At 38.6% G+C, this 12,969-nt stretch overlaps 1 long non-coding RNA gene and 1 pseudogene across 1 annotated transcript in view; both read left to right on the forward strand.

Moving 5' to 3' along the window:
• LOC148940885 (uncharacterized) overlaps positions 1-12,969 on the forward strand; it is a 53,546-nt gene that overhangs the window by 11,631 nt on the left and 28,946 nt on the right. The gene's annotated exons all lie outside the window — the stretch shown is intronic.
• LOC148940886 (52 kDa repressor of the inhibitor of the protein kinase-like) lies at positions 6,452-8,039 on the forward strand (annotated as a pseudogene).

A 12,969-nucleotide genomic window follows, 5' to 3' on the forward strand; every position in this document is an offset into this window, starting at 1 on the left:
ACATGAAAGATGACCGTGGACCACACCTGGCAGTAAGTCACATTGATTTGCATTCTTATTATATATAAAATAAGCTTCTTCAAATGAAAGTAAAGAGTGACATTAAGACATAAAACGAAAAAAAAAATTTATACTTAATACTTCTGAGGAGTTTTTCCTTGCGACACGGGGATTGAACCGGCAAACCTTCAACCGGCGTAAGCAGCTGTATCCACAACGCTTTCGCAAGGTATCAGGATCAGTAATTCGTCTAAAAGTCTATTCAGTTACTTTCAATAATAGAATTTTAATGGATGATTTAAAGCAACCTTTTTGTGCAGGCAAAAGCTGCTGTGAGGATTTATTTATGTAGGATTGTAGCTGACAATATAATTGAGTTAAGGTGAAGGTGAATACATAACTTGATGTCTTTTTTGTCCTTTTTCATGATACAATAATTAATTCTAGAGGAAATTAAATTTTGAGCCCTTAATAAGGCCCCAAAAGGTAAAATAGTCCATAGCAACCAAAAATTTCAAAGACCATTAAAAAAAAAATATCTAGCGAGAAAAAACTGCCATTTGTATAACTTGGGCGTTTCAAAAAGAAAAAGAAAGAAACAAAAGCCCTATTTCGAAAAGCTTTCTAACGCAACTTTTCTAATACTAAAGGCTGAATTTCTTAATATTGAAATTCAGATCCTTATAGAATCTAAAGTTTATACCTAATTATTTTGTCAATTATTTTTCGGTAAAATTTTTTACTTAAAAAAATATTACATGGTGGCTAGTTAGATTATGATTGTATTTTCAAAGTCAATCTTGAAGTGAAACTAAACCAGAGACTATGCCAAAACTATATATAATATAATAGGCTATAATTATGCTAATATACTATAGGCTATTAGTTATAGGCTATAATATACTAATAATTGGCTATAAACTATGCCAAAGCAGCGAATGAAAATCCAGGTTGCATTTTCGAGTTCGGTTAAAAAGTTATATTAGAAACGTAATGGAACTTCCTTGGGGTCAAAAGTAATGATTATCAACTGGAACAGGCACGTACGCAGGAATTTTTTTTCGGTGGGGGCCCAAATCCTTCAAAACAGTATATAAAAGGCGCATTATATTACGTAACATATACAAAAACCAAAAGCACACATATCAAGAAATAAAGACTCGCCCTACATTGCAAATTGTAACCTACGAGCAGAGCTAAGAGCAAAACTTTTCCAGAACCTCATCCACTCATAAAGAAACATCTCAATGGACGTTCAAAAGTGCCAAGCCATTTAGTCGACCTTCATCCATTCGGCTGCGGAGACAGGTTTTTAGTATTTTCGTTGAAGAAATAACCTCTCAGCACATGCTATAGAAATAGGAATGACACAGAAAAGCGGAGTAACATTTGGACGTTGGAAAATATGCCTCGCTCACACTCAGCCAGGCTCTGCACTGCCGTCTTTGGAAAAAGACTGGGATCTACTTTCATTCACTTAGCCCGCCATAGTTCAAGCTCAGCCTTGACAGCGGACTCCGAGCTTGTTAGATCTGAAGTATATGACTTGATCAGTTCTTTAGCATCGCCAATAGACTGTTTTACGACAAAAGATGCCAGAATTCCGCTGAGGCATTTCAGAATAACCTTGTGCTTTGTGAATCGAGATTCGAGTGATTGTATGAGTTGGTCCACAAATGGGATGAAAAGGGAAAATCGATAGTAAAATTCTATATGCTTTTCTGCAGCGATATCATTTGGGATGTTGACGTTGTTTCTCTTTCGTGGCATGGTAATGGTGATTTCCAGTTCTTGGCATATGCACGTGACTTCCGAAAACAGCTGACCGAACTTCTCCTCCGCCTTATTTCGTATATCTTGAAACATTTCTGTCACACTTTCGACACACTGAATGCACATAGCCATATCGATGTTTTCTGACTGCAGCAGCTTAGACAAGTTCAGTGTGTACCCCAGAAAAAAATCCATCAAACAGTTCGTGGTAACGAACTGTAAGTAAGGAGCGACCCGGCTCAATGGTAACCAAAACTGTAGAAAACAGAATTTTGATACGAATAGACATATCAAAAGAATCAGATTTTTAATACTGATTTCAAATCTATAAGTTTTATCAAGTTTAGTTCTACCCATCAAAAGTCACGCGCTCGAGAAAATTTGGCTGATTTTGAAAAAAAGGGGAAAAGGCCCCCTAAAAACTACGACGCCCTGCTAAAAATCACACCATCGGATTCAAGGCATAAGAGAACGCAATTACGGATGTGTGAAGCTTCTATCTACAAAAATGTAAAATTTTACATTTTTTGTCGGGAGAATTGTCCTAGGGGCGTGTTTAGTAGTTTGTTTATTGTCTTTTTTTCCCCAGGGGTGATCGTATCGACCCAGTGATCCTAGAATATCGGGGGAGGGCTCATTCGAACGGAAATTAAAAGTTCTAGTGACTTTTTTAAGAGACCAAAAAAATAGAGGGCAACTAGGCCCCCTCCCACGCTCATTTTTTTCCCAAAGTCACCCGATCAAAATTTTGAGATAGCCATTTTGTTCAGCATAGTCGAAAATATGATAACTATGTCTTTTAGGATGACTTAATCCCCCGAAGTCCCCGGGAGGAGGGCTGAAATTTATGAATTTTACCCAATGTTAACATATAGTATTGGTTATTGGGAAGTATACAGACGTTTTCAGAGAGGATTTTTTCTGTTAGTAGGGGGGGGGGATCGGGGGTTATGTGGGAGGATCTTACCATGAAGGAATTTTTCATGGGAGAAGGGACATTGCTATGAACGGGGATGCCGGATTTCTCAGCGTTATTTAAATAAAGATCAGAAATTATGTTTATAAAAAAACAAGTTTTTTAACTGAAAGTAAGGAGCAACATCAAAACTTAAAACGACAGGAAACATTACGTATATGATTGGGTTCATCCCCTGGTCAATACCTTGCTCTTTAAGCCAAAGATTATTTAGTACTTTCGTAAGAGCTATTTATTCTAATTAACGGCATTTGTGATTAAGGGGTCATTTTTAAAGAATTGGAACAAAATTCGAACCTTAGCTTAATGAGCAAGGTATTAACTAGGAGGCAAATCCTCTAATAAACGAATTAAGAATATAAGAATATAGAGGTTCGTTACGTAAGTTACGTATATTTATTACTAATAAAAACGTCCGTAAATAAAATTAAACAGGTTTCGAGAAAGCCATTTAACCAAATAAAAGTAAAATTGATATTCAATTTTTTTTTTTTTATTATTCATGTACGGTGAGCCAAAATCAAAACCTGCATTAATTCAAAAACGTTCAAAAATTAAATAAAAAAAACAAGTTTTTTTTAACTGAAAGTGAGGAACGATGTTAAAACTTAAAACGAACAGAAATTATTCCGAATATGAAAGGGGCTGTCCCCTCCTCAACGCCTCGCTCTTTACGCTAAAGTTTGACTTTCTCACAACTCTTATTTTTTTTTTAAACAATAAAAACTTTAGCGTCAAGAGCGAGGCGTTGAGGAGGGGACAGCCCCTTTCATATACGGAATAATTTCTGTTCGTTTTAAGTTTTAACGTCGTTCCTTACTTTCAGTTAAAGAAAACTTGTATTTTTTTTATTTAATCACAATAAGGGTCACTATATGGTCCAAGCTCAGGATGTTATTGAGCAGACTTCTGGCTTTTGAAGACACCAAGGAGTCCCCTTTTGTCTCTATGTGTTCTAGGGCCTTAAAGGTCGGAACAACTAACTGCTTTGATATCTGTATCGCATCGTGTCTTTCGACCCATCGAGTTTCGCACAATCTTTTCAGATTGACTTCAGGGTAAGTTTTTAAGACAGCGCTTCGCTAGGCACCGAAGTGAAAGAAATTTACTGTTTCACGAATAACCATCATACAGTGCTTGATATCAGGGATGTTGCTCGAGTCCGTCAAAACCAAGTTCAAGGAGTGGGAGACACAGTGAAAATACTGGATATTTGTTTGAGATAAAAGCCTGGGCTCCTGACAAATGCCCCATCATACCCTTGTCCTCTGCATAGTTTCATATCGAGACCAAGTTTCTCAATTCGAGTTAGTATAAATTGACAGAGGCTTTCACCTCGCAAGTCTTCAACAACAGCAAACTCGATAAACCCTTCCCTGATCTCAAAAGTTTCGCTATCCAAAAATCGAAGCCCTAGAGCCATCTGTTCCTGCCTCGATATGTCGGTTGTCTTGTCCGCAAGGATGGTGAAAACATGAGCCGATTTCACTTGATCAACAATCTCTGTGGTAATGAGCTGTCCGCAAATATCAACCAGTTCGTTCTGAATTCTGGGACTGCAGTACTGGGCATTGTCCGCACTTTTCTCAAACACCTCTTTCATTATTGGATCGTCTTTCATCCGATAGCGCAGCAAGATCCTAAAATTTCCATCGGTCTTTACAGGCTCTACAAAGGTCAATTTTCCCGAATCTTCATCCCCACGCAGTGCAAGTCCTTGCCGTCCACACAACAGTATTGTTTTTGTGATTAGACGGAGCCGTTTTCTGTTTATTTCTACTTCATCTCTTTTATGATTATTAAAGACTTCCATTATAGAGGACTTTTGCCCACTCATTGTTACCAGGAAACTTTCCCCCCAAACAACAGCGTCTTTACGGTAGGAGTTTGACTGGTGTTTAGAAAAGTCTTCCAGGGCGTTTTTACAATTCACGTGAGGCTCCAAGACAAGCTGCCCTAATTATTGGTGAGACCCCCTTCCGGCTTGATCACAAGCAAACAAAGCACAATATTTGCAGAAACACCCTTTTTTCACTGCAGAAAATACTAGCCAAGCGTACTTATCCATCCAGCTAACTTGAAACTTCCTTGTTTTTGAGCCTGTGACATGAACTGGGAAAGGGTAGCCCTTGTTTGGTTTAAAATGCCTTTTCAGTAAATTATACTTTTTTTCATCGGAAACCGAACCTCTTCCTTCTAAAAAGGTTCCAATGTCAACCTCAACGTTTATTTCTTCACGTTTGTCTGCTACTACCTCAGCATTTGGTATTGGTCCTTGAGCTGAAGTCGAAGGTTCAGTCGCAACGGCAATGTTCAGATGATCACTATTGTCATCTTTTTCCGAGTCAACCTCACTAATTCGTCGTTTTTTACCCCAAAGCTGGAGAACACTCTGTTGTTTTTTCGACATTTTTACACTTGTCCTTTCTTTAGCAACACTTGGTTTTAGACTGTCAACTGAATAGGCCTGGGTTTATTTGCAAGAACGACCGCTTTATTCCCTAGAGAAGGACCAGGAACAGGAAATGATCTTTCAAACTAACAGATAACTCAAAGATTGCTTGACAGAGGGTGAGAAGTTAGAAAGGAAATGGGTTAATTCGATGCTGGTGACCCTATTGGGTAATTACAGGCCGAAAAATCATCGAAAACGGTTAACAAATTCGGTCTAGATCAGTAATTAACCACTATCCCTTATTCTGCGTGAATGATCAGAAAATTATGCGAAAAAAAATTGTGAGATTTCGGGGGGGGGGGCGGATGCCCCCCCCTCTGATGTACGTGCCTGAACTGAATGCACAAAAGTAATGTATAACTAGAATACATAAGGTACTTAAGACTTCCTTTATTTTATATAACCCCAAGTATACACATTCAACACCTAAAGTATACCTTATAGGCTCATTGTGACGAAGTTCAATGAAGTCACTATAAAATCGCTCATACTTCTAAGATTAGAAAACTAGATCAATAAATTCTAGATTAAGATTAGAATATGCAAGAATTTTGGTTTTCTACGTTCTAAATATAGAATTCACTTGTCATCTACGAACAGACTGGGCCCACGTGTATTCTATATTTAGAACGTAGAAAACCAAAATTCTTGCATATTCTAATCTTAATCTAGAATTTATTGATCTAGTTTTCTAATCTTAGAAGTATGAGCGATTTTATAGTGACTTCATTGAACTTCGTCACAATGAGCCTATAAGGTATACTTTAGGTGTTGAATGTGTATACTTGGGGTTATATAAAATAAAGGAAGTCTTAAGTACCTTATGTATTCTAGTTATACATTACTTTTGTGCATTCCAGTTCAGGCACGTACGCAGAGGGGGGGGGGCCTCCGGTCCGCCCCCCCCCCCCGAAATCTCACAATTTTTTTTTGCATAATTTTCTGATCATTCACGCAGAATAAGGGATAGTGGTTAATTACTGATCTAGACCGAATTTGTTAACCGTTTTCGATGATTTTTCGGCCTGTAATTACCCAATAGGGTCACCAGCATCGAATTAACCCATTTCCTTTCTAACTTCTCACCCTCTGTCAAGCAATCTTTGAGTTATCTGTTAGTTTGAAAGATCATTTCCTGTTCCTGGTCCTTCTCTAGGGAATAAAGCGGTCATTCTTGCAAATAAACCCAGGCCCATTCAGTTGACAGTCTAAAACCAAGTGTTGCTAAAGAAAGGACAAGTGTAAAAATGTCGAAAAAACAACAGAGTGTTCTCCCGCTTTGGGGTAAAAAACGACGAATTAGTGAGGTTGACTCGGAAAAAGATGACAATAGTGATCATCTGAACATTGTCATTGCGACTGAACCTTCGACTTCAGCTCAAGGACCAATACCAAATGCTGAGGTAGTAGCAGACAAACGTGAAGAAATAAACATTGACGTTGAGGTTGACATTGGAACTTTTTTAGAAGGAAGAGGTTCGGTTTCCGATGAAAAAAAGTATAATTTACTGAAAAGGCATTTTAAACCAAACAAGGGCTACCCTTTTCCAGTTCATGTCACAGGCTCAAAAACAAGGAAGTTTCAAGTTAGCTGGATGGATAAGTACGCTTGGCTAGTATTTTCTGCAGTGAAAAAAGGGTGTTTCTGCAAATATTGTGCTTTGTTTGCTTGTGATCAAGCCGGAAGGGGGTCTCACCAAAAATTAGGGTAGCTTGTCTTGGAGCCTCACGTGAATTGTAAAAACGCCCTGGAAGACTTTTCTAAACACCAGTCAAACTCCTACCGTAAAGACGCTGTTGTTTGGGGGGAAAGTTTCCTGGTAACAATAAGTGGGCAAAAGTCCTCTATAGTGGAAGTCTTTAATAATCATAAAAGAGATGAAATAAAAATAAACAGAACACGGCTGCGTCTCATCATAAAAACAATACTGTTGTGTGGACGGCATGGATTTGAACTGCGTGGGGATGAGGATTCAGGGAAATTGACCTTTGTAGAGCCTGTAAAGACCGATGGAAATTTTAGGATCTTGCTGCGCTATCGGATGAAAGACGATCCAATAATGAAAGAGGTGTTTGAGAAAAGTGCGGACAATGCCCAGTACTGCAGTCCCAGAATTCAGAACGAACTGGTTGATATTTGCGGACAGCTCATTACCACAAAGATTGTTGATCAAGTGAAATCGGCTCATGTTTTCACCATCCTGGCGGACGAGACAACCGACATATCAAGGCAGGAATAGATGGCTCTAGGGCTTCGATTTTTGGACAGCGAAACTTTGGAGATCAGGGAAGAGTTTGTCGAGTTTGCTGTTGTTGAAGACTTGCGAGGTGAAAGCCTCGGTCAATTTATACTAAGTCGAATTGAGAAACTTGGTCTCGATATGAAACTATGCAGAGGACAAGGGTATGATGGGGCTGCAAACTTGAGCGGGCATTTGTCAGAAGCCCAGGCTTTTATCTCGAACAAATATCCAGTATTTTCACTGTGTCTCCCACTCCTTGAACTTGGTTTTGACGGACTCGAGCAACATCCCTGATATCAAGCCCTGTATGATGGTTTTTATTCGTGAAACAGTGAATTTCTTTCACTTCGGTGCCAAGCGAAGCGCTGTCTTAAAAACTTACCCTGAAGTCAATCTGAAAGGATTGTGCGAAACTCGATGGGTCGAAAGACACGATGCGATACAGATATCAAAGCAGTTAGTTGTTCCGACCTTTAAGGCCCTAGAAGACATAGAGACAAATGGGGACTCCGTGGCGTCATCAAAAGCCAGAAGTCTGCTCAATAACATCCTGAGCTTGGACTATATTGTGACCTTTATTGTGATTAAATAAAAAAAAAACAAGTGTTTTTTTTACTGAAAGTAAGGAACGACGTTAAAACTTAAAACGACGATTTCTATTCCGTATATGAAAGGGGCTGTCCCCTCCTCAACGCCTCGCTCTTTACGCTAAAGTTTTTCATTGTTTAAAAAAATAGAGTTGTGAGAAAGTCAAACTTTAGCGTAAAGAGCGAGGCGTTGAGGAGGGGACATCCCCTTTCTTATTCGGAATAATTTCTGTTCGTTTTAAGTTTTAACGTCGTTCCTCACTTTCAGTTAAAAAAACTTGTTTTATTTTATTTAAGTTTTGAACGTTTTTGAATTAATGCAGGTTTTGATTTTGGCTCACCGTACATGAATAATTAAAAAAAAATTTGAATATCAATTTTACTTTTATTTGGTTAAATGGCATCCGCGAAACCTGTTTAATTTTCTTTATGAACGTTTTTATTAGTAATAAAAATACGTAACTTACGAAACGAACCTCTATATTCTTATATTCTTAATTCGTTTATTAGAGGGTTTGCCCCCTAGTCAATACCTTGCTCTTTAAGCTAAAGTTCGAATCTTGTTCCAATTCTTTAAAAATGACCCCATAATCACAAATGCCGTTAATTAGAATAAATAGCTCTTATGAAAGTACTAAATAATCTTTGGCTTAAAGAGCGAGCTATTGACCAGGTGTTGAACCCAATCATATACGTAATGTTTCCTGTCGTTTTAAGTTTTGATGCTGCTCCTTACTTTCAGTTAAAAACTTGTTTTTTTTTAAATATAATTTCTGATATTTATTTAAATAATGCTGGGAAATCCGGCGCCCCCTTCATAGCAATGTCCCTTCTCCCATGAAAAATTCCTTCATGGTAAGATCCTCCCACATAACCTCCAACCCACTCCCCCTCCCTACTACCAGAAAAAATCCTCTCTGAAAACGTCTGTATACTTCCCAATAACCAATACTATATGTTAACATTGGGTAAAATTCAAGTAGATTGCTTCGTCTGGATTCTATACCCTGTATACACCTTTTCAAAGAGAGTGAGTATCCTCTCACATGGTCTTATGCCTCTTCCATTGTTATTCAATGGGACCTCTACACGTGATTAAACACGTTATAAAACTACGTGCTATTCGCTTATGTCCCGTTGGTACCATTCCAAACGAGTGGGGATTCCCTGCCTGTTCCTAAACATTGCAAAAAATATAACAGTATGAGTGTTTTTTTTTTTATTTTTTTTTATTTTTTTTTCTTGTTGTTGTTAAGAATTTAATAATAATTTAGGTTGGGACACTACAATCAGAATTGTTTGAATGACAGTTAAAAAGGGGTAGTGAGATTTGCGAATTGGAGTGTAGGATTTGCGAATTTGATCCTATTAAGGATTGACTTGAGAAAACCAAAAATACTCAGAATCGAAAATAAACGGGATATGCCTCAAGGGGAAGGCTCAGAGGTTCTTCGTTCCCCCATTTCTGAGGACAAGGGAGGGGAGGGGGTCAATTTTGGAGGGAAAACCAAAAATGAACAGAATTTAAAATAAATTGGATCGGCCCCAAGGTCAAGGAACATAGGCCATTTGGTCCACATCTTATGAGGGCAGGGGAGGGGTAAAATGTGTAGGGAAAACCAAAAAATGCAAAGATTCGAATATAAATGGGATATGTCTCAATGGGAAGGCTCAAAGGCCCCTCCTTCCCTCATTTCTGAGGACAAGGGAGGGGAGGGGGTCAATTTTCCGAGGGAAAACCAAAAATACTCACACTCTAAAATAAATGGGATCTGCCTCAAGGGCAAAGCTCAGAGGCCCCTCCATCACCCATTTCTGAGGACAATGGAGGGGAGTGGGTCAATTTTGGAGGGAAAACCAAAAATACTCAGAATCGAAAATAAATGGGATCTTCCTGAAGGGGAAGGCTCAGAGGCCCCTCCATCCCCCATTTCCGAGGACAAGGGAGGGGAGGGGGTCAACTTTGGAGGGAAAACCAAAAATACTCAGAATCGAAAATAAATGGGATCTGCCTCAAGGGGAAGGCTCAGATTCTGAGGGCGGGGGAGGGGGGGTCAATTATTGAAAGAAAGGTAGATCCGCCCTTTAATTTGCTTATTCAAATTTTAATCCTTTGGTATACTGAACTAATTATTATCAATATAATAATATAATATAATAATAATATAAATTTATTACCTGCCAAAACTGTAAAAGATACAATGGGCGGCAGAGTATAAAAAAGTGAAAAAAATGCAAAAAAAAACAGACAAACAACAAAGTACGGTTTAACACGAATATATACAATGAAATGGGCCCTCAACATCGACATTCAAATAACACATTCAACTCAAATCTGTCCCTGAAGAGTTACCCAAGGATGACCTAGAGTCATGAACTTTTTATGAAAACTCGCTACTCTGGCAGGAACTGCCAAGGTAGGGTCTATCTATCCAAATCTACTGATCAAATACCGGTTGTTGGACCATGGTGGTAGTCCAAGCAGATACTTAGCATATTTAAAATAAATCATGAGCAACTTTTTCGTCTCTGTCTTTGTGAAGCAACTTCAAAACGGAGAGATGTAGAGAAAGCTTGGTAAAACAAATGCATGATAAAATTGGGTCAAAATGTCATAACTATATATTGTCTTGCTCGTGACAAGCTTTCCATATGCAGAACGAACTGCTCTCAGGGCATCGGCGATAATAAGTAGGCGTGTGGCCTTGGGTGAAGCACCAATCGGGACTGCAAGGTAAGTAAGAGATGGAACAGGTTTGATTTCCGTATTATCTAGCATAACGCATATGTCCTCAGTCAACACTTTATAATTGAAAAATAACAATTCAGTTTTCGATGGATTAAATGTATTGCCGACACTAGCATATTCTACCTTTAATGCACTAAAACAACTCTTTATTCCATTCAGGGTTCTACTAATGTTTAAAATGCCGTCGGCATAAACTATGAGCGACACATTAATTCCATATAAAATACACGTTGTTGGTGCTTTATGTTGTACTTCGATTACGGAATTATTGAATAAATCTGGTGAATTTACTGCTCCTTGCCTAATACCCTTATTCACTGGTATATCAATTTCTAAAAGCATATCACAATCCCAACCAGGATACTTTATACTAACACGAAGATTAATATACATTGAATCAAGGGATCCGATGACCGAATTTTTTATGCCTCTCTCTGCTGCAGAGAGTTATATATGTTCGTGGATAGATGAATCGAAAGCACGGGCAAGATCATGGGCTGCGAAAACTAAAGAATCATTGTCATTCTCAGCTTCAGTCAGTATAGACACCAGAGAATAAAGGGCATGATAACATCCAAGCGATTGCTAGAACCTAAACTGATGTGGGGAACCGAACACTTGCTTCTAATTTCGTCACTAATAAGAAGCTCAAATAGCTTACATAGTGTGGTAGACACAGTAATAGGCTTATATGAAGAGCACTGGGAAGGAGGCTTCCCTCGTTTGAGAATAGGTGTTGTTACATCAATGCAAAAGGTATTTATGACGAGACTTCTTGTTAAAATAATTTGTAACAATAACAACATATGTTTAAAAAGTTGTTCTCTACCGTAGAGTAAATATTGGCCGCAAAGGTTATTGAGATCTCTCAACCGTAACTGATTTACTTATTTCAGGCCTTTACGCATTACACTTCTATTAAGTACCATGTTCTCTTTCGGCAATTTTAGCATTTCATCTAGCTCACTCCGGTAAGAATTCCGTAGCGCTTGGTCAGGACTTTTGAAGTGATCGGCGAAGTATGTATTCCAGGCCTCTTTTGTTGGAAGGGGGACCTCAGAGGTCGATTCTTTGGGCTTCACTAAATTCCGCCAAAGGAGTTTGGGATCGGACTTGCTTTTCTTGCTGTATTCGTCAATTATCTCTCTACGGTGCTTAAAAAAGGCATTGGCAAAGGCACGTTTAGTATGATTCTTCACTTTCCAGACTTGCCCAGATCTTGGCTTACCACTGTCACACCATAGGCGAAACCAGAACTTTGAAGTCTGGCATGCTTCTTTTAAATTTAGGTTAGCGGACCATCCTCTAATTTCAGTGTTTACTCGAACTTTTCGAGAGGGTACGGCTGCTGATTCGGCACACCGAAGGGCATGGCATATTGAGGCAGAGTAAATGTTCAACAGAAGTTTCTGCTCTTCGGCCGGGATGTCACTGTTGCACATCAGTAGCGGGAAAGGGACTTTGATCTTTTTAAGAATGCTATTACACACTTGTCGATACTATTGAATTGAAACATCTTCAAGCTTCTAATCTTACACAACTTTGAGCTTTAGAGCTGCGCTTTTTTTTTACTTCAGAGAATGGGCAAGCAAAACTCAAGGATATAGGTAAGTGATCGCTAAGTGTACCACCCATTAGTACCAACACAGATTCGTCCTGGACATTGAATGATTTAACAACATGGTCGAGATTAGATACAGAGCCACTGTTATGACAATAACTGAAGTTTTTATCTTTATCCACAACCTTGAAGCCATCTGGTAAGACTCCTAAAGCTATTTGTGTTCTAGGACTGTCAGTTTCAGTAAGGTCGCAGTTTAAGTCGTAAATAATTAAATATTCATGACCCGACTGCTTTATTCTCAACACACATTTAGCAAGTTTCTCGCAGGATAGGTTGAATTTTCTCTCTGAACGATCATTCTTGTAATTAGTAGGAAGGTAAACACAGATCAGAACAATACCATAGACGTCCACTGCGATAAAACTGTCTTGCTGCTCGACAAGTTTGGCGGAGATGTGATCTTTAATTACAATAGCAATGCCTTCAGATGGCCTTCCTCTACAGCTTGATTTCGCTTCTCTAATAAAGAACCGATGCTTGTCAGAGAACTTGATACAATCCAAGCTATCCTTGCTTAAGAAGTGTTCTTGTATGCAAACTAAGTCATGATCCTTGGCAAATT

The sequence above is a fragment of the Artemia sp. Qi Xiang Cuo genome, chromosome 19 (genome assembly GCF_049724085.1).
Source record: "Artemia sp. Qi Xiang Cuo chromosome 19, ASM4972408v1, whole genome shotgun sequence".
NCBI lineage: Eukaryota > Metazoa > Arthropoda > Branchiopoda > Anostraca > Artemiidae > Artemia > Artemia sp. Qi Xiang Cuo.